The 22,784-nt window shown below is 39.0% G+C and overlaps 1 long non-coding RNA gene across 1 annotated transcript; it reads right to left on the reverse strand.

Moving 5' to 3' along the window:
- Window positions 1-1,281: 1,281 nt before the first annotated feature.
- Window positions 1,282-3,965, reverse strand: LOC138225592 (uncharacterized). The gene is made up of 2 exons (XR_011184051.1): window positions 3,822-3,965; window positions 1,282-1,548 (listed from the first exon to the last, which is right to left on the reverse strand). It is a non-coding gene; the product is annotated as an uncharacterized lncRNA (long non-coding RNA).
- Between the last annotated feature and the right edge of the window lie 18,819 nt (window positions 3,966-22,784).

The raw sequence follows: 22,784 nt of genomic DNA on the forward strand, positions 1-22,784 counted from the left end.
GACCTAAACAGGACCTCCATGGGTAGCACAGTGGCAAGGGGCCCTGGGTTTGAATTCTTAGGGTGCTATCTGTGCAGAGTTTGTATGTTCTCCCTGTGATTGTGGGTTTTGCTGGGTGCTCTGATGTTCACCTGCAGTCCAAAGACATACTGGTAGATGAACTGGCTGTGGGGAAGATTGATCAGTGTGTGTGTCCAGCAATGGCCTCATGTTCCTTCCAGGGTGTATCTGAGCCAGCAGCCATATCACCCTGCAACTTAAAACTGGCAACCCACTGAAGCTAAGCAGGTGTGAGCCTGGTCAGTACCTGGATGGGAGCCTGGGAAAGCTAAGGTTGCTGCTGGAAGAGGTGTTAGTGGGGCCCGCAGGGGGCGCTCACCCTGTGGTCCATGTGGGTCCTAATGCCCCAGTATAGTGACGGGGACACTATACTGTAAAAACAGGCGCCGTCCTTCGGATGAGACGTAAAACCGAGGTCCTGACTCTCTGTGGTCATTAAAAATCCCAGGGCGTTTCTTGAAAAGAGTAGGGGTGTAACCCTGGCGTCCTAGCCAAATTTCCCATTGCCCCTTACCAATCATGGCCTCCTAATAATCCCCCTCTATGAATTGGCTACATCACTCTGCTCTCCTCCCCACTGAGAGCTGGTGTGTGGTGAGCGCACTATGGCCAGAGTCCCCATTACCTGTAAAGCGCTTTGAGTGGAGTGTCCAGAAAAGTGCTATAGTATAAGTGTTAGCAATTATTATTATTAATTTTTAATAACGATTTAATAATTATTATTAAGCAGGAAAGATGTTTCTAACTTTTACCCAGGAAACCCAATTTACCTAAAAACGCAGAATGGCAGTCTCTAACAAGGTTCAAATACTGAGCTCCTGTCAGATTTGGTTTGGATGATCAAAACGTAGGGGCTCTCGTCTGGGACAAGCTTGAGGTCCCAGCTCCTCTGGACTCCCCTCTCTTCTCTGCTTCTCTCCTTCTCCTCTCCTGTGCTTTATAATGTGATCTTATATTGTGTGTTTCTGTACTACTCTTTGACAATCATTAACCCACACCTTACCTAGGTATACCAAGGTAAACGTTACAATTGTTTCTGCTCAGGGGACCCCCACAGACCTCAGAAAACATCCTCTCCGCTTTGAAGTTAGAAGTGTTTACTCTGCCAAGGGTCACTTCCCAAGAGACACTTCTCAGTCACCTAAAGCTGTAACAGCACACTATTAACCTCTAAACCGTAATGCAGAGGTCATGCATTTTATTTAAAAAAATATAAAAGTATTCCTGTTGTATCATTTTATTTAGTGCAACGGGTCATGGCTCTGGCTTGGTTTCGGCTTGAACCAGAGGAGAAGATGACGTGCTTATGTATTGGATTTGTATGGTTAATAAAATGCAGCTAGCGGAGGTTCCAGCCCACACTACATGGGTTAGGGTTGACAGTCAGAGGTTCCTTCACCTGTGTCTTGTGGGGTAGTGAAATGACATCAACATCAGCCCACCCTCCTCTCTGACTAGCTCAGGCCTCGCAGCCTGACTGAATCGGCTCTGAAAAAAAGACAACATCATCTTAAAAGCAAACTGACACTGAGCTGTAATTTAACGCCATCTGCCTCGCAGTCAAAATAAAAAAGAGATGGTTGACATTTCCACCAATGAAGAAATCTCATGACTCACAAAGAGGGGGGGTTGTTTTTTTATTTTAATGAAGTAAGATAGACAAAAGATGTCAGGGTGGGAAGCTGCAAAGGACCACGTAGATGTTAATTCCACTCGGAAAACGAGAAAGTTGAGAAAATAACATTTTGGCTGGGGGTGTGGGGGAGAAAGTGGGAAGAAGATGGAAAATGAAGCAATCTTTTGATCTCCTTTACTTCATGCTTCATATTGCCTCTACGTGTTCCTGAACAAATTGTACGTGGTCCTAAACAAACGTAATGTACTTGGCGCTGGATTTTTTTGGTTTCAACCTAGCTAAGTCTTTAACTCTACTATACCAATTTCTGGTAAGTTCACAAGACCAGCCATGTGGATTAGTGATTAGGGCTCTGGTCCATGGGCTAAAATCCTGGGTGGGACACAGCTTTCATCTACTTGAATAAAGTGATTCACTCAGGTTGCTCCAATAAGATGCCCAGTGAATTGGCCCATGGGTAAAAGCATCAGCCAAATAAATTGACCAAATCTGGTTATTTAAAACAAATATTAGAGCACAACGATGAGTGCACACAACAATAATTACAGTGCTGGTGATGAAGTATCATAATAAATATCGTCACTACCAGGTGGGGTGATTTTATCAGGCTGAAGCAGGATTCTATAACTTAAATAAGGATTTCCTGCTTCGTGCTTTGCCTTGGGACCCACAGGAGACAGAGTGCAGCACAGAAGGGAAGATTGTGCGCTATTTGTCTCACAGCATGCTTTTTCTATCTTTAGCAGCTGGGGTGTGGGGTTAAGGATTTTGAACAATGGTCGTGTCCAATTTGATATACTTGCATCGGTGTGGTAAAGAATTTACCGACCTCATGCAGTATCGTGACAATTAAAGGTTTTGTTTCCTGGTTTTTCGTTAAATGTGCTTACTTTGTGTGCTTGGGAACGACAAAGACTGAGAGCTTCTAATTGTCTTTAACAATCACTAAGGGTATTTAGTCACTAATAAGAGTTCATTTAAGAAAAAAATGCAAGGAGATGTGTTTTCTCTTGTTACTATATTTGACCCATCTAATGACACAAATTACTTTTGTGAACTTCCCAGATTCACAAGATTAGACGTGTTACATGGCTTTTTAGCAATGTGCTTTCAATAATAATGGATAAACGCTGCATAAAATCTAATTAAATGTAATTTTCTTCTAAAAGTTTCTGGTGTTTTGGACTCCCCAAAAGGGAGAAGGAAGGATTTTATTTTAGGAAAACAGCAATTGTTACACTAGAGAACAAACGTTTGCCAAACAGCATTAGAGAGCTTTTAGTTTTGTGTTTTTCTTAATCAAAGCCTTCACAGTAACATAGACAAAACAACAGAATCAAAGCCGATCTGCAGAATTCATAACCATTGTGAGGCAATTAAAGTCTGTTGCAAAGTATTCCAATTTATTTTTTGGGGGGAGAAACTGCTCTGGGGACTATCATCCATACATTTTCTAACCTCTCTTTATTCAATTCAGGGTCTCTGGAGACCCCTTGTCAATCACAGAAAGGAAGAGGCACAAGGCTGGATAGCACCCTGGATGGGATACAAGTGTATCACAGGGGAAAGACACACACTAGGGCCAGTTTCCCAAGAAGCCAATTAATCTTTGGACTGTGCAAGGAAACTGGAACACTGAACACAGCTGAGAAGCGACAAACTCCAGGTCTGTACTTGAACCCAGGGCCCCAGCATCATGAGGCTGTGTCACTAACCACTGTGCCACAGTGCTGCCTGGGGACTAGAGTGAACCCCGTCATTCACTTTCTTTTAGGTACTTAGAAGAGTGGCTTAAAGGGGACAGCCTGATGTATGCATCTGGATCTGGCTGCACAGTAGTTTGGAATTTTAAGAGGAAGCGAAAAAGACTTTTTTGGCAAAAGGGTTATTCTTTCTCCCTGATAAACAGCAGACACTGAAAAGAGAAGTATATTGAAAACATTTTAGCGGTTATTTATAGCTTCCTGAAACAATGTTAAAGGCCCTGTTAATACAGCATACCAATTATTACTAAATACCCTGTCGCAACACGACACATTGGCAAGGAGACCTTTTTTTTTAAATTGAAACCATAACGAGTCCAAAATAACAGTAGTATTAGAAGTGTAAAAACTGGGATTCTTACTGGGAATCGAAGCGTGTTGTCTCATGTGGCACCTTAGCTGATGGGGTTAAGAAGTTTAATTTCTTTTGTACCCTCTGCAGCCCCACGACCACCCCACTGCCATCTCAAGTTGCCAGTGTTTCCTGCCTGCTGCACTTCCTTTCATCTGTGCTGTGTCCTGTGTGTGAAGGACTCAAGATCTCCCTGCTGGCTTCCCATGTCTGCAGTGCATAAACACTTGAGCTAATTTATTAGTACAACACCCACAGCCTGGTGCAGCGGTGGTTTTCTGTCTTTACCACATGTCTCCTGGGATGTGGAGCAGATTTGATATGAGACTTGTTGTGCGGTGAAAGGTCTTCCGTATGTTAACTGCAGACAAATGTGCAGTGCAGTCAGCCATAGAGTGCGGAAAAAAGAGAGACACGGCAGACCAGGACATTTCAATACAAAGGCCACTCTGTAACAGCCTGTGATTGATCCTGGAGCTCAAAGTAATTAGCAAAAGAGGTTAATGCGGCATAATTCTTGAAGTGTTACTCATGCACTGATACAACAGTATGATATTCAGTACAAAGGTATTGTGGCTGCTGAAGCATACATGAAGTGTAATACTAAATATAAAAAGGTAAAAAAAAAATGATTAAAGATAGAAAGGTGTGCCTGTTTTGCAATGCCTCTGTTACTGGAAGAAGCAGACGTGTTAAGTTGTGCTGTGGCTTGCTAAATGCGACAGACTCAGACAACCGACTAGCTTACAGTAGCTCAGTCGACCTAAGAAGACCCTGAAATATATCTACCCACACCTAAAGCTGAAAAAAAAAATTCAGTTCAGAGGATTTGTTTCATCCGAGCAATGTACCGACTTGAGAGAGAAAGCGGAAATTTCCGATGGCGAGCTGCGCCAGGGTACCTCCTAGCAGCCCCAGTGTGGATGTGGAGTCTGCGTGGATTACAAAATGGCCGGGATGCGTTAGGGCTGCACTGAGCGTGAGCTTCTTGTTGGCATAATTGAACATTCAACTTGTTTTACATGGAAAAAAAAAGGCTAGAGGAATATGTTAGGTTTTACAAGGCATTGACTGGAGAAGTGTTTCTGGCTTCCTGACAAGTCTTGCTTTAGCTGAGCTGTCAAACAAGTCAGTTTTTTTTTTTTGGTGTGCTGCTCTATGCCATTAATTCCAGCTTTCTGTGAGGTGAATATACTTATGACAACAGGATAGTACCTGACATTTTTGATAGCATGCAATTTAATAACCATGTCATATAATAAAAGCCAGTTTCTAAAGTGTTCCGTGTTGTTGTTCAAATTAGGTTTAAGACGTGATCACAAGATATTCTTGAGGACAGGCATCTTCAACCCTTCTCTTGGGGAATCCCAGGCGACCAGGTTTTATAAGCTGCCACTAAATCAATAATTTCTAAATCCATGGAACAAATTATCTGTGGTTAGTTGAACTGGCATTTTTTATTGAAACAATTTAGAGATCATTTGGGAGAAAAAAATACTGAAGATCCATGAGCCCACAACGATCAGAAATCCCTTGATTGAACAATTTCCTTAATTGATCAATACATTTCAGATGTTATTAATCTTTAACAAAATAGCTGATTTAGATTGGCCTATAAGGTCAATTAGACTGTGGCTCTCCAGGAGCAAGGTTGGATACTTATGAAACGTAAACTAATATGAAAAGTCTTGCTTAATGTTTGAAGTTATGGATTTATTTTTTACAACTGGTACTTCAAAAAGGACACAGCTGTGTTTGAGAGAGGTATTTGAGAACAAAAACTTAAATAGCAAAAGAACTTAATAAAATCATATTAAGTACTAAATAAATCATAAGATACAAAAGGGGATTATCAATCCAGCCTTCTTCTAATTGCTTCATCCAAGGGTCAGGGCCTGGAGGAGACAGAGCCTATCCCAGCAAGCAATATGCGCTTGGTGGAATACATCTTAGATGGGATGCCAGTCCATCTCTGGGCAACACACACACACACACACACACACCAAGGGCATTTTTTCCAGAAGCCTATTAGCTTACAGGTTTGTCTTTTGACTGCCAGGGCACCTGGAAGAAACCCACACAAACTTGGGGAGAACATACAGACTCCACACAGATAGCACCCCAGATCTGGATTTGATCTCAGGGGCCCAATCATGCTAACCACTGTGCCTCTGTCCCACCCAAAAGGAGGTTATATATTTTTTTTAAAATGTCTTATGGTGGTGAAATTGTGAAGTACAATAAATATGATAATTCTAGAAGTCAAAACTACAATATATTTTTAAAATTTAACAAAATGTCCTAATAAAACAAAAAAAACACTAATAAATCTGTTTCTTTGCTTATTCACAGAACTGAGAACAACAAGGATATACTGTATGAAACAAAAATTTAAAAGGAATACAAAAAGTAAAATTTAAATCACATTATATCATTTTATGTTTAAAAATCAATCTTTTATACAATTCAGATATTCCATATTTTTATTTAACCTTTTCGCAAGAAAGGAGATTACAACAGACAGGGAACAGGCATTTGAAACCAAACATAAGGTAAGGAAAACCTCCTTCATGTAAGACAACCTTACATGACTAAGAAAAGTCTGTTTGAACTTATACAAAGTATTGAAAGGACTTCACACGCCTTTCCAGTCTCATCTGCATTTTCTTGGAATCTCTAGGGGGTGGTTTGGTGCGCAATACAACCCAGAGGGGAGACACTTTGTAAGTCAACCACATTCCCTGTACGGCTGCCTATTCCGGCAGGAATAAATGAAGAAGTCAGAAACTGCAGTTCACCTTTGTAACATAAAAAATAATTTGTAAAATGTGTAAATTTTTTAGGGCTTTTATTCATTATTTTGCATGTATTTGACATATGTGTATTATACACCTGAAGAAGGCCCCACGGCCGAAACGTTGTGTTTCTTTCTTCTTTTTTTCAGCATGGAATAATCCTATTACTTGTTCCTTTGCAGCCTACGCATGCTGACGCAGCTACCCACCTGAACTAATATGTGTATTATGTTGTGTTGCCACTGTAGTTCCCCTTTAAGGATTACAGTGATGTGCAGGGCAGCAAATATCACTCCAGATTCTCCTTATCTTTATTCTTACTTTTACCGAGTGGTACTATCTTGATATTCCGGGCATGATCACTGCCTGCAAAGCTTTTTGCATTGCATAAGGTAAATTCAGCTATTCATATGATCAAATCCATACTATCCAAATCCAATTATCTATAGGTCAATCCCATTACAAATGCAGAGAAATGACAGTGGAATGAGCAAATCTCAAATTGCAGCTGATGGATAAGGCAGGGGTCAAGGTGACTTGCCAAATTTAAAACTCTGAGCAAAAAATTCAACATCCTTCAGCAAGATTCTGCTTTCCTCATTGAAAAAGCGACTACTCCTTTATGCCGAAAGCTAGGTAAAATTGATCAGCAGGTCCCTTTGATTCTGATGGGAGTGAGTTACAAAAGTTATCATTACCAAAGCTAGTTCTCTAATGTCTTTGCATTTATTTTTTTACTTGGCTTCTGTTCTGGTCACTATCACTTCACCATTAGTATTGTAACGCAACGGGGGCTCAGGCGGGCACCCTTGCCGCATTAGGTCGGCCCCCCACCGTCGGGGGCTCAAACCCAGGCCTCCTGCGTCTCTCAGCAGCGACCCAGCCCGGTGAGCCAAAGAGAGATCTCTCTACAGCCCGGTAGCTGTGGTCCTGCTATCACAGGGAAGGGCGGTGCCGTCACCTGCTCTGGTACGCCGGCTCTTACACAGTGCTTGTCGGCCGTAAGCGTTACAGTATCTATTTTTACCGCTGCCTTCAGCAGCTGTTGATTTTTCAATACTGGACCCCACCATGCTTTAAAGAATGCATTTTGGTGGGGGTTTACCTGAGACAACTGTGAGGAGAATACATTCTTTATAAAAGCTATGAATATCCTTTGCACACACACATATACTGTAATTACAGTCTATAAAGGCTTTCTAGAAATCTGATTGGACATCTTATTTTTAAATAAAAACTTTTCAGAAACAATCTGGAAAGCCTTTTTCTTTGCATAGCACTTGTCTTACTTCATCACATCCTTGTTGACATTTCTGAGCTGTGACAAAGCTTGACTTTCATGTCATTTTCAGCTGATTGTGGGAACTGTAGTGTTGCAAGTTTTTTAGTACCATCTGCTGCCGACCTCGGACCAGATGATAAAGTTAGCATCTTCCCACAGCATCCTCCTCTCCCTCGACGTGTTCCAGGAACACACTGTGAGTCACCCGCGCAGCTGAGAGCTTTGCTGCACTGAACTCTGGGGCCCTGTGAGCCAGAAGCTATGTGTCACGGCTTGTGCAGGTGTTGGACGTCTCTGGGAGGAAAGCACATTTGCAACATGTAAATATACTTCATTTACTTTAACTTTTCTTTCATTTCCCTAAAGGGCTTCTGAGTCGAGAGCCTGAACTTAAAAAAAGGTCATAATTTTTAAAATTTCCCATGAAGTATAGTCTGGTACTTATAACACTTGTTTATTTTAACTTTTTTATTGTGTACTATAAATTTCATTTTTTAAAAGGGGCGGCAGTGTCTTCCTTCTAACAAACATGATAACTAGTCTGTTGTTGAATATAATTTAATCCGTTCTTGACTTTTTTTTGGACGTATACAGTAACTGCAAAGAAGAGACATGTTCCGAGGGGTTTAAATGACTCAACTCCTTGGTATACTTACATTTTGTAAATAAAATGAAACTTCCTAGCTCGATCCAGTAGATTAGATGACACCACTTTTCGAGTAGGACTCAACAGCTTCACCCTAGCATTAATGTGGCATACATTAATAAACAACAAAATTGTACCCTCCAGTAATAAAAATGAGATTTAATAATGAGAAATACAGGTCCTATCTTGTCTCTTAATAATTGGTATGATTGTCTTTATATTGTAAGACTTTATTCTATTTTATATTTATATTGTATATATATATACTGTAAGACTTTCACCTATACTATTTCCTTTAATTATGTACTGTAACAGAAAGCAAATAACAAACAGTAAAGGTGCAAATGACAGACTCCAATGTGGGCAAAAAAATGATATTCTGCAAAAACAATTATATGACCTTCTAAGATGAGCAGCTGGTACAAGACAGCTACAAGAGACAGACTTACTGTATAGAGTCACGTCCAGCAGTGGTACCACCTTCTAGGTTCATCTCTTTAGATCGCGGAAGCTAAGCAAGGCTGGTCCTGATTAGTACTGGGATGGGACATCTCTAAGGAAAACCAGCCTTCTAATGTGTGAGTCGATGAACTCTTCACATGGTACGGGTATTTTCAAACAACATCCCCCCAGTATGGTGATAGGGGGCACTGTTCAAACTGATGTTGCGAGTGATTGATCATTAAAGATCCTAAAGGTCCATTTATAAGAGCCTTGCCTTGGCTTGAAAAGTCTGGAATATAGTGTGTAGATCACTCTTAATTGAAGGAGTGAAGCAATTCCTTGCTTTCCTGCCTGATCTGCTGCTGTGTAGCCAGGCTGCTGTACAACTGTCGTTCATCATCTGGGTGGGTGCTGCAACTCAGGGGTGGATGAAATGAGTCTCCTCCTAACATGTAAAGCACTTTAGAATCCTTTGGGATAAAAAGATCTTATAAATGCAATTAATTAACTAAGATGCAGTCATGGAGTTCCCCAGACCCACCCAAATGGAGTTTCCCTCGTGTCAACACCCCCACAACCTTCATCTTTCACGATTTAGATGCTACGTTACAATAAAAGCAGGCAGAATGGACAATCTAATTGTATACTTTATTATGACTTTATGGATGAGTCTGAGAAAACACATTCTTCTATCAGAATGACTCAGTCCCAGAGCAATCTGTCTAGTGGGACACTTTACTAACGCAGTCTCTTGTCAAAGTTCACAGTGCTCCTTCCCAGTGTCACCAATTGGCTTAAAAACGAGAGATAATGACAGTCTTTAGACACTCAAAAACTAGGGAGGCATCTAAAAGTGGATGCTGCAAAAAATCTCTCTGCAATAAATAAGAGTCAAAATAGTCATTAAAGTCAATAGGAAAGAAAGTTGATCCCCACATACAGAAGTATTACTTTTCTCTGCGTACTTGTTATCTGTATACCTGGGCTCATTATGCAGATACATTTTAACCTGGGGCTTGGATAGGCTAAATTGGATAATAAAAAAAGCATTAACTAACCGTAACTCTTTGGTTTTAACATTGCATTGTTCTTTCACATTTCTGACACTGTGTCATATGACACTTATTCTCTAACATGAGCAAACAAAGTTCTAAACAATTCATCATTTAAGCTCCATCCCAGAGCAATTGATTTAAATTGCGAAAGTTTTAGGTATTTTTCCTGATCTTAGATTTTTTTTTATTCACCAGATCTTAAAAATATGCACACATTTCGACTATCACACGAATAAACTGAAGAAGGTTTGGCCAAAATTTAATTTCCAGATTTTGACTTTAATTGGTGTTTCACACTTAGGGCTTAATAAAATCAGCCGTGAACATGTACTTAAACTGTGAAACAAAGTTGTTTGCTTGGGGCTTGTCACGATCGCAAACCCCCCATCTCTAAAGGGCTCTCCAGCCCTTCCTCGTTTGTCTCATTTCCCGCACCTGTTCCTTGTTCCAACCCCTTTTCGGTTCACCTTTAAAAGCCAGGCGCTCACCTCACTTGAGCCTCTGTAACTGATCTCTGCATTGTGTGATCCTGGGACCTGGTTGTGCCTGGATCTGTTATGCTTTTAATGCTCCTGCTCCTCTGTCTTGGATGGATCACCTGCCCCCACCTGAACACCAGTGCACCAAGGACATGCCCCCTGTTTTGATCCCAGATTCCGGCATGACTTTCCCTCAGTGTTTCCTCACTATTCCGAATTGTCGTCCGCATAGGGTCCAAAAAGAACTGTTCGTGACAGGGCTATAGAAAAGTGAATTTTACCTTAAATTAATACATCTCTTTTATGGGCTGACTCCTCATAAAATACTGCATACATGATAGCAGAATGATTAAATTCACCAGAACCATTCTGAATGATGATAATAAATGTTAATTACTTGCATTATATTAACACACCATATAAGGGCTTTTGCAATTTGAATTATTGTTATTAAAGTGACCATTTTACAACAGCTTTAATTACCTTTTTAAAATTGTGATTTGAAGTTCTCTATGTTATTAATCTCATCTAATCCCCAAGCAGATATTGGCACAAAATGTTTCATCCTTACTTGACAAAGAACATGTTAGAAGTGTTTAAAGTCCCGTTCTAGAAGAACATTGCATAGGATTCAATTTCTGGCTAGACAATGACAGCATAATGGTTAAGTATTATCTAAATTACTGTTTGAAGTTTGATGGGAAAGGTACTATTTTACTTATTACGCATATGCTAACCATAGTGGGAATTCTTGTGGTGTGTGGCACAGTTAAAAACCCCTTTCCAATGTGTTTGCAATTGCAAAATTCTAAAATGTCAGGCAACCAAACTCTGAACGGTACGTGCCTGGCCATCTGGAAATTGTTCTACCTTGTATTTAATCTTTGTGATTTAATTTTTCTCTGCAACAAAATACACCAGAGATATTACCCAAACCCGTGACACAGGCAAAAGATATATAGTTTAGTAGATCATTTCTAGGACTACAAAATCATTTTGAAAATGCCATTAGTAATGGGAACAATTGCTAGGAAATGATCTATTTTTCTACTGCACTGTACAATGCAGGCCTTCTCTTACTGTATACTTAGAGCCACCTGTTTTAGGAAGTCTCAGCATACATCTGACAAATGCTTTCTTTAGAAAACAAATTCAGTAACATGGTTGCATAATTCATCTTTAGTCATATGGAAAGTCAGACTCTCAGAACATCTCAATGAAGAAGTACATTAATAGCACTAAGACACAAAAGAAGTGCCAATATATGATTTCAGAAAACTGATAAGTTGAATGCAAACACAACATATATTTGGCAGTTCAGTGCAGAAACTGCATTCATTGCATATTACAGATGTCAGATTTTTTATATTTTCTTCATTTGCTTGACAAGAATTTAAAAAAAGACAATAACACGTTTATTTAAAAAAACGTTCACTGTCAGCGACAGCCAGTGCACGTGCTGAAAACAAACAGCGATGGGAAAAGACAAAACACAAAACACAGGAGCGAAGCTTGATCTACGACAGAATGTTTCCTAAGGACACTGTTTTTTTTTATAGTGCTTGGTTTGCAGGGAAAAAAAAAATCTAGATCATAGAGATATTATTTTACGGCTCTATTTCCTCATTCTCTGGGTGGACTCATCGCTGGGGAGCGCATGGCTCCGACAGCAGCCTGCTTCCCCCTGAGCCCTGGTCTGTCAATTAGTGCTTTTTGAAGGCAGGTGAGTCACCCAATTAGCTTGAATACACAGACTCCTCTGTCTTCTCCATTAAGGCCATTAGAGGGGACAACACACACCTGATGACATTTCCATCAAGGCCAGGCACCTGCCCAGGGGGAGACTGGCTGCTGACCTCTCTCGCAATGTTCAAGCTCACCTGCTGGCAACAGGACTGCAGGGAACATCCTTCTTGTCGTGAAAGCATTGGTTTTCTTCCTTTTCCAAACGGCTGCGAAGTTACCAGAGACAGTGGAGGTTTTTTTTAATTCACCCCTGAAAGACTTTTTACAAGAAACAGCTGAAAGGGATTCTTAAAGTCCACTCGTTTAGTCTACCATGGCAATCAAACTATCCAGGGGCCAAATCAAGAAAATAAAGATGCAATATAAATCACAAACTTAAACACCCAGTCACTATCACGTCTGACGTGAGGGAAAAATAGACAGATTGGCGTTTTCCATCTTAATGTTAGGCTTTGTGGTATCGTTTTTAAATAGTGAACTATAATTCCTACAAATAACCATCAACATTATGGAAATTATGTACAAACATCCTACAGCAATTCAGACTGTTGTGCACAGTGGAATATCTTAGCTACTTGCACACATGGCTTAATTTTTTACAGACGTTCAGAAATGAGTAACTCATCTGGATTTTACTCAGTATGAATCAGTGTTTATTTTAAGGAAATAGGAAATGTATAATTTTGTATTTACCTGACAAGATCAGGAAATGTTTAAGATCAAATTTATTGTATACACTATACTGTATATGGGTAAAAACACATGGCTACAAATTTAATTTGTTCTGTCTTTAGTATAGTATTAGACCGAGATCAATGGCTTACTCTTTAACTCTCTTTTTACTGCATGGTACAACATGCAACATGGTTTTCTACATTGTGCCCTCTAGGCTTCAATACTATCATTAGCATTATAAAACCACACCTGTTTTTATGTCTCAGATGTTTAATAACCACAACGCAAGCTCAAATGTTTTTTTTTCTATAGATTCTAAAGGAATCCTAAAGGAAACATTTATTATCACAGTAAAGAGTAGTAGTCGTTAGAAAAATATTTTCTGTTGTTTTCTGACATGCTTTTTGATAAATGTAGCACATAAGAAAGGAAGTTTGGGGTGGCTATGGGTTAGATTGTAGGAGGTGGGGGTTGGACTGTTAAGTCCCATGGACCCCTGTGAAACACAGGTGAGGTGAACAGGCAGAGGAATTCTAAATGCTCACTTTCTTTATTGTCTTTTGTGGATGGCATTGACAGTCAGATCAGGAAGCCACTATAATACCGATCAGTGTCTATAGTTTTGTAATGGATTAGCCATATCTCTTCTAAATTCAAATAGAAGTTGCTATAGATATTTTTACTTGGTGTGGAACTTCCTCAGGGCTGGATGTTGGAGGTGAGCCCGCCTCCTTAACACAGTCTTAAGTTCAGAGCCCTGCCAGTAAACCCCTGAGTGTCATCACTGGTAACCAGACTAGATGCAAAATGTGCTGGAGTTGCACCACCAGAAGCTCTTTACTGAACTCTTCTCTCTGCTGGTGATTTAATGAACGTTACCAATGATGGCGACCCATTTAGCAGAAACCTTCCTCATACCAACGTTCTTATGGTTAATGACTTGAAACCTGCTAACGTAAATACTAAACCCTTGCATGTTCTGCAACCTTGATTCATTGATTAGAGTTTATCTTGCACTTTGGTGTCCTAGACCCATCTGGCCCTGGGGTCGTCTTTGAATGATTCACTGCTATGTATAAATTCTACAGCCCATTATGCCAGGAAGAATAAATAATGCAAAACTGCTTCCCTCAACACAGCAAAGGTGCATCCATAGATTCCTTAGAGTTCCACAGAGAATTCAATAGATTCCATAGAATTCCATAGATTTGTTTTACTTCCACAGGTGGTGAGAAGCATATAAAAGTTTGCTTGAATTATAAGTAAATGTGCAATTTACAATATATAATGTAGATGAATTGTGTTATATATCTTTCACAGTTACAAAGTGTTTTCAATTCCTGTAGCGAGGTTCTCCATTGGAGTATGTCTTTGGAGACATTTTGAATGACCCCAAAATCTTGAATTATTGCCTCTAATTCTAGACTTGGTACACCGAGTAACCTGAGTGCAGTCACACATTCCCTTAGAAGTTTAATGATTACAGTTTATCTTTCTTATATTTTTATTTTTATTTTCCTCTTGCAAAGTAATAGTGTATCATTTGCTTTAAAAATATTGGACAGTTGACCTACCTGATCAGGCTACCTGATCTGATTCTGATGCTTTTCATAATCCAATATTGAAATAACACCAATCATCGCTACTAAGCTCCTGCTAAAACCTGTTTCTTTTGCTTTTTCTTCCTCATGATAGACATAGGAACTGCATTCTATGAAGGGATCAGGATGATGCCTTGGGCATTTGTGGAGGAAGACAGGGCTGACTGTTCATTTACAGGCTTATGAACAGCATTAGTTTTCCTCTAGGGATACTCTTATGGCTGACAGTTCCCCCTTCTATTTCTGTCTTGAAATAGAAACCTTGAGATAGGTCTCAGTAGTCCTCAAGTCCTTCTCTCACCATCAACAAAATGCCTAAACCACTTCTCTACCCTCCATTATTGAACAGTAGAACACATTCATGCATTTTGTTTCATAATAATACACTTAAAGGGGCACTGAAATGCTATTTTTATATTTTGGCATTGATGAGTGCATTTCAAACCACAACGAGAGTAAAATGTACACAGTAACATGTAAATCCTCCAATTGACATCACAAAATAGACTACATTTCCATGTATATGGAAACCATATTGCTGTTTACGTTTCAGAGCGAGGCAACACTACTTACGGTGACTTGAAGCGGCCCTATTATATTGGAAACAGGCAGGCTTGTGAATACAAACCTTTAATCAAATAGAAATATAGTTCTTGACGACTAGATATTTTGTTGACAAGTACTATTAGCATGTTATTAGCTTGTACTTATTTGCTCAAACATCTCATTACATTAGTAATGACAGTGACTATCGAGCAGGAAGGACCGCCTCCAGTGGCGAGACCATTGGTTTGCAACAAAATGGTTACCATACAGTACTTTCACAAAGTTCATGATTTTGTGCTTAATTTGGAATTTGTAACAGTTTTCAATACTGTCAATTAATTTATTCCGTTACTGAGATTTAATAACCGGTCTGAGAAACTGGGACTGCAGTTCCCCTTTCATTTGAATAATTAGCTTGTTCATCCTTCTGCAATCAGCTACACCCACTCCTGATCTCACAGGTTTGACTTAATCTGATTTTACGGCTGTGCATGCTACTTTGGTGATTGACTTTGTCAATAAAATGAGACCGGCTGCCTGTGATTTGGAAATTATTCCCACGTCTCTACTCGTACCGAAATTACAAGCCTCATCAATATTTCAATGAAAACTCTTAATTGCTCCTGTTCTATTTCCCCTTTCCAACTGGAATGGATGGACCCAACTCAATTGCCATTTCATCTTACTTGCAAAAAGCTCTTTGAATGCTGAAACAGCCCCAGTTAAGGTAGTTAGTGATTGGCGGATGATTTCTGCCTGTGGATAACATTCTTCTCTTTCTGGACCAAAGTGCAGATCAAGTATCTTGATGTATTCCAAGTAAAATTGTCTAGCGAAATCTTGTCTGTCCTTCTTGTTACTTTGGCTCCTACTCTGTTACCATTCTTGACTGTTTCAAATCTGACGTTGATCCGCCTGTGGATGTTCCAGAGGGCTCTGTGGTTGAACTACACTATTACAATGGTGCCTTTTGGTCAGAGTGTAAGCAGCACTTGTCCTCGTGCACTTGAGTTTCACTATTATGATGCCTGTCCATTTTTACCTGCAAACCAAAATCAGATACCTCTGCTGCAATTTCTGCACTTTTTTAGCTGCCTTTCTAAATATAAGATAACATTTTTTTGTTTTTGTTTAATTCTTGTTTTTGTTTGGTGGATTTGCTCTGCGACTTTGTTAAACGTCTGTTATATTCTGTTCTATATGCATACTGTTGTACAACTCTGAGTTTTAAGAGCTTACAAACATTTTTTTCATTATTTTCATTATTCGATGTATTATATATATATAACTGAATGGATAACTATTTTCTCGTCCATTTATGCATGAAAATCATATTGTTCCAGCTATACAGTAGGTGACTAGGAAGTGTGTCTAAGAGTTTAGATAAAGTGTGTGACACCTGGCAGTGTCAACATTTTCATCTTCAAAGCAAAAGGGATGTTTGCTGAAATGTAGGGAGTCCCGATCCTGTGGTCAAAAGCAATCATCAAGTTTACCTTAGGTTACCTTATTTACTGTAATTAATTTGTGGGTAAATGCGTAAGTGTCAATCAACAGTCCAGAAACACACCATACAAGATCAGATAAGAGGGAGAAAGAAAAAGAAGAGAAGGTCAGACCACAAGGGAGAGAGGAGTTGGAACTTAAAGCTTGCGCCAGGCGAGAGCCCTTACTTTAGAGCCCCTACTTTATGATCACCCGAACAAAACCAGATTGAAGCCGAGTGTTTGAGCCTTGCTAGAGAGAGAGAGCTTGCTGTTCTGTGTTTTTAGGGAACTTGGGTTTCCTGAGTCAAGAATTCCTCGGTTAAAGACAACCTTTCCTGCTTGTGGGTGCATTTTTAGAATAAGGAGATAGGCTCTCATTCATTTTGTGGCATCTGGGTTTGCCTTGAAAGAAATTTAACTGCAGGTTGTATTGCATGTTGTTTAGAAGACAGCTTACCTCTTATTTTTGGCCTCTGCAGGCATCATTTAGGTTTCGAATACTTGGTAGCAGTCTTGGTAGCAGTCTCTGGAGTGTCTTGTCTGTACATACAGAAAATACAGTAACCTATGTGTTGTATGTTTATGTTGTGTGTAGTGTTTGTATTGTCATTGTTAATAAATATTTGTTTAACCAGGTGTGCCTGGATTATTACTCTTTTCACCAAAGCTGTGCCAGAGAACAAAGAATTCACGTGACTACACCAACTGATCAGGTATATACGGGAGACATGTATAAGTAGGGGGCTATGAATAATTATTTTATTTTTTGACTAAACCGTTCAGTCATTTCCTGATTTTCTTCATTTTGGTAACCCCCCCATTTGTAACAATATGAAATGTAAAAATTAAAGCAAACAACCTGACAGTTAAAGGAGAGATCGTATAGTAACAAAACATATAGATTAAAAAAAAACATTTTCATTAAATATTTCAGGAATTAAAGAAAATGCAGCTTTCTGGAAACGGATGTGTAATTTTGGGTTGCAAAATGTACTTATGTGTGAACAGTATGAATTAATTTGTCAGTCAATTTGATCTTATCTCATAGTTTAAATTCCTGCATATTTTAGCAAAAAAACCCCATCACATCTGAGTACCTCGCTTTCAAAATGCTTAATGCTTCAATGTAGTTATTTTAATTGTCTTGCAGCTGCATTGTCTAAAATGGAACATTTGCAGATTTACAACCACTTCTGGTAGGTAGGAGAGTGCCCAGGACTCTGTGGTTTGGAGTTTCAGAAAATACCTCAGAATACTGTACGTCCATGCTTAATGGATTTTATTGTTGCGCAAAACAGTAAGAAAGACATACAAAAAAGATTTGAACTAACTAAAGTTGAATGTTTTCTGTCCTTGTTGACTGGTCAGAGGCCCTCACTAACAGAGCTTCACTGTTACGTTGAAGCACGCTAGGGGTTGCACTGGAAAGCTCAAGCAACAAATGGCCTGTGTTTTAAGAAAAGATCATACCAAAACACCACGTTACAAAGCTATGACAGACATAATCAATAAATACATGTTGCCTGTTAAACTCTTGTGTTTTTGCAAAGCATTATAAAAGATCATTTGTGTCTCATGTCAGCACCCTGCTATTCACGTAACAAGAAACACTTTTTTAAGTGTCTTGTGACAGGATGAGTTGTTTCTAGTTACCAACAGTAAAACCCCGGGCTGTTGCCACATTCAGCCCAACACTTCCCCGTAGGTTACTTCATCATGCTCTGACAGCTGTGCCTTCTGACCATTATCAAGCGGCTACAATCTCGAAATGGCATGTGATTGCAAACCCCATATCACTTGGTGGCCTGACGCCTATACTTCCTGTCCCATGCTCTCTGTTCTGTTGCTTTTTAGATTCCTACAGTTTATCTGTGGCCAGTTTTCCTACCCATTTCCTGCCAGCTGCTACTGGCCATAGATGGCGTATACAGACTTTCTTAACACAGGAGCAGCTGATTAACTCTTTGGTCTCCTTTTGGCCTCTCTTTCTACATTGGACCTCTGCAGGATATGTGCCACACAATTAGAGAGCCTGGCTGCTGTGAATCAGGTGTTGTAAAGCTTGATGAGCAAGGAAGGATGATTAATAGTTAGGACATAGACACAGGAGTTCAGGCAATTTCGGATGAATGCACTGAAAGACAACAGGGAGATCCTTAATTTTAACTTGTTATAAATTGATGAAAAATTATAAGGGAAAAACTCACTTCTGTTCTGTTAATTAGAAGTCAACATAAACATCAAGTCCTATTGATTCCTTTTACTTTGAAACTGTACTTGAACAATGTAGCTCATATTAATGACATTTATATAAGTCTTTATGAGACATTTAAAATAGACATTTAATTTTACCTGTGATTATTTCTTCTTGAATTTTACCTGTGATTTGAGTGGATGTATAGCAATTCTAAGGTGTAGTTAAAAGTCCTGGAGCAAACATATGTTTGCTTTGTGACTTTATTATGTTTAACATACAATCATATGGAAAGTACTGGTAAGACAGTGGTATATACAGCTTCAATACTACATCAGTCCTCTTTCTTTATTATCACAGAAGTATATTGACCCATATACTGTATTCTCCATTTCTTAACTTCAGCTCATTTTAAGTTACGAGGAGGATGACAAAGGATTTAGTGAACCTTCTGCTAACAGGCCCAGCCTGTATTGTTAGGGGTTGTAGAAGGAATGCTGTTAGCTGTCTATTACTTTGATTTACCTTTTAATGTGTACTCTTCTGCCAGGCAACTGGAGCTGGTGCCATTTTCATTCTCTGCATGATTCATTGTTGTCGAATACTGTGCATATTTCAGATTCATGTATGTTTCGTCATACAGTTCTGAAGGAAGGAAAATTTCATGTCGTTCGCATTCTGATGCCTGATGACTGATGTTTTTTCTTTGTTGCATTTTCTGATACTAGTTGTCTGTGCTTCTTGCTGGATTTTCCTTTGCACCTTCTGCTTTGACGATTTGCCTTCAAAACTTCACATTTCAGAAACTGAAGTAACTCCAGTAGGAAATTCTCGAAGTTTGATTAATGGGAATGTAGACAGGAACATTGACCACTGAAAGTAGCATTTGTCTGTAGCTGGCTGTTTGTTTTCCCTGATCCTCTAAAACCTAGAACCCTTAGTGCCTTTGCTACCACATACTCTTTTCCTGTACTCTTTCACTCAGAAATGTAACAACCTGACAAACTGTCATCTTGATCACAGATAGACTTAGTGTCCAACAGTGTGACTATAGCTGCTCAGACCTCTCCTAATCCCACTAATCATGTGCAGTCCAGGGTGTTACTTACTTGCACCCACTAGTAAATATATGGGTATATATTGAGCTTTTGAAAGGTCTTGATCTTTCAAGATTAGAGCAGCTTGGCTAAAGCAAGGGAGAGCTGGGTATTACATTGAAGGCAGTTGGTGAACTGTAGTTTCAGTGTGCCACTAATTACTTCCCCTGTTGACTTCCTTCCACCTGTCTTTGACACATCATTTCAGAAGCTTCTTCTTTTCTGGAATATGCAGTATGACAAATTTTAATCCCAGCAGACACAGAAGAAACTAAGATTTCTTGGAAGGAAATAATACCCCAAAAGTGATTACCAAGAGATCAGTATGAACATAGTAAGTTCAACAAAATCTTTCTGAAAGACAAGATTCTGGAGTAGTATATTATAAGGACAAGTCTTTGTACAAAATGACAGAAGAAGCTGAAAACCAGTTTACAAAAAGCCTGTAATCAAGACACCTCCACAGAACTCACTGGTGTAGCTGTAGCTGTTCAGAAACGGGGGCTTATACAGGGAGAATGAGCTCATTGGTGCTTAAAATACAAAAATACCAGTCTTTGCAATTTCATTTGAAATGCACTGACCCTGCTGTCATTTTTCAATCATATATAACAAATAACTTCAGAAACATACCAAAGTATTTCCAAATATTTGATCAACAGGCTGAAAGAAAAGGTAACATTAGTCATAGGGAAGAAAAAAAAACATGATTCACTGATGTTTGGTCATGCTGTGATGTGATTGACACAGAAAAAGCTTCCTACCTGCTTTTTAATCTGTAATAAATAAGCATTTACTTATAGACATACACAATATGCAGGAGGGACTGCATGATAATGAACAGGTTTTCATCACACATTCATCACAAAAGAATAGAAAGTATTGTATGAAAAAATAAAATAAATGGAATTTGCTCAGTATTCCTAAAACAGATTTATGGGTGATTTAAATGCTCACTGTTTGTATTTGTATTCTGCCTCTGCTTTCATTTCAATATTTCCCTGTCTGCTAAAAGGCCGATTGAACAGGCTGAGTAATTCAAGGCCGCGGGAAATAGGTCATCCAAAACACCCAGGGGACAGCTCTGAGTTTGAATGCTAATTAATGATAGATTTTCTTTTTTATATTTACTTTCTTTCATTCTTCCTTCCTCCTTTGAAACCCACAGAAGAACCAACTTCTCATTTCTGCAAAGGCTGGCTGAATTGTACTGCAGGTTTTCTGGAATTTTTGTGCAAACTTTTTAAGTGAATATATATCCAGGACCCTTTTGCTTTCAATAGTGGACATGTAGTCAAAAGGTTATTCCTCTGAGTGAGGACTGGAAGATGGCCAAGCTGAAGGCCTGACTGACACGTTCTGTTACCTACTGTGTCTCTTGGACTAACCCCACTGTCTTAACCCAGCAAACTGTCCACACATCTGAATAACACTTTGCTGGTTGTTCTGTTGATTTGTTGTTTTTTTTCTTCAGAAATATTCAGAAATATCATGTAAAACAACCCCTTTGCTATTACTGAAGTTTTATCACTGAGATATTTTCTCTTTTCCTGCCATGAGAACAGCAGGCGTGCAATGTCTTACCTGGACTTTTTCCAGTGTGCTACTGTTCACAGCCAAGCGGAATAAAAAAAGGGCATTTGAAACCACTGCGTGGCAAAAACCTTAGGGATGAATGAGTCAATACAGCTGGGCAGCGTTATTGGAAACTTTGGCAAAGAAAGTTGTCCTTTAAAGTGCAAGATTGCACACTGTAATACACATTTTCTCTTGTGTCTTCTTAAATGACCACTTAACACTCGATTTTGTTTAACAATGCCGCATTGTTAGAAAGGCTTATTTTCTGACTTGGGATTTTGGCACTTTATACACTCATCTTCCTGATTCTAGGAAACCGAGTGCTTGTCGGACTGAATGGAAGATTTGAATGGGAATTTGTTGGACACCTACTGTATTTGAGTCGGGTGTTATTTTATGTTGCAAGGGAACAAGTTAAGGTCATTTGATACTATTTGGCTGTTCACTTTGTAATAATTAATCCCTAAAACGATGCTGATTTTTATTAAGCAGTATTTTCCTTGTGGTCCATAACATTCCATTACTGTGATTAGTTAGGGTGCAAATACAGTGTATGTATAATTTACCATCAGTGGATATTCATTACACACTAAATAATGTTTAGCTTATAAACTCATAGCAATGTTCTTAGTCCATTCTCTTATCGCTGTTAAGATTTTAGTATCCTTTTAGTAATGTATTCACAGTCTTTTCAATTATCATTGGAACAGTCCAGTCCGGCTCATTCCATGATTAATGGTTACTTCACTATTAACAACTGGGTTTGTTATGCTGTTATGCTGCTATTAAAGTCAAACATGCTATTTGTTCTCCTTGAAATAAAGTGTTACCCTAAACTCTTTTCACGATCATTAACCCAAGGTCATCCCACTTGTGCAGACCTGCTCTGTGGAGGCACAGATCAACCCAGAGGTCTTAATCAGCTCACTCTACACATTAACTTTTCCAAATGACTCCACAAGTGACAATTTCAAAGACCTAATAAATATAACTGAACAAATATCTTTGATTTAAAGTGCAAATAAAGTGACACTGACATCAACATATTGAAAGATAGCTAAAGCACATATCTAGTTTAATCACAGTACAGTTTACATGTACTGCACATCAATATGTATCTATTAACAGAAAATCCCCCCAAAAGCAAAGAGGTATGGTATGTTCCATGCAAGTTCCTGAAAAGTCTTTTTAATTTTGGAAAAAATGTTTGCTACTGTACATACATTACAGTACATACATAACAATTGTATTAGCTACAGTTATCATGTAGCAGTTGTTTGACCCTAAATATTTGTTACACATACAATTGCATTGAATCATTGTCAATGAGCTCAGAAATTAAACCAAG

The sequence above is a fragment of the Lepisosteus oculatus genome, chromosome 2 (genome assembly GCF_040954835.1).
Source record: "Lepisosteus oculatus isolate fLepOcu1 chromosome 2, fLepOcu1.hap2, whole genome shotgun sequence".
Classification (NCBI taxonomy): Eukaryota; Metazoa; Chordata; class Actinopteri; order Semionotiformes; family Lepisosteidae; genus Lepisosteus; species Lepisosteus oculatus.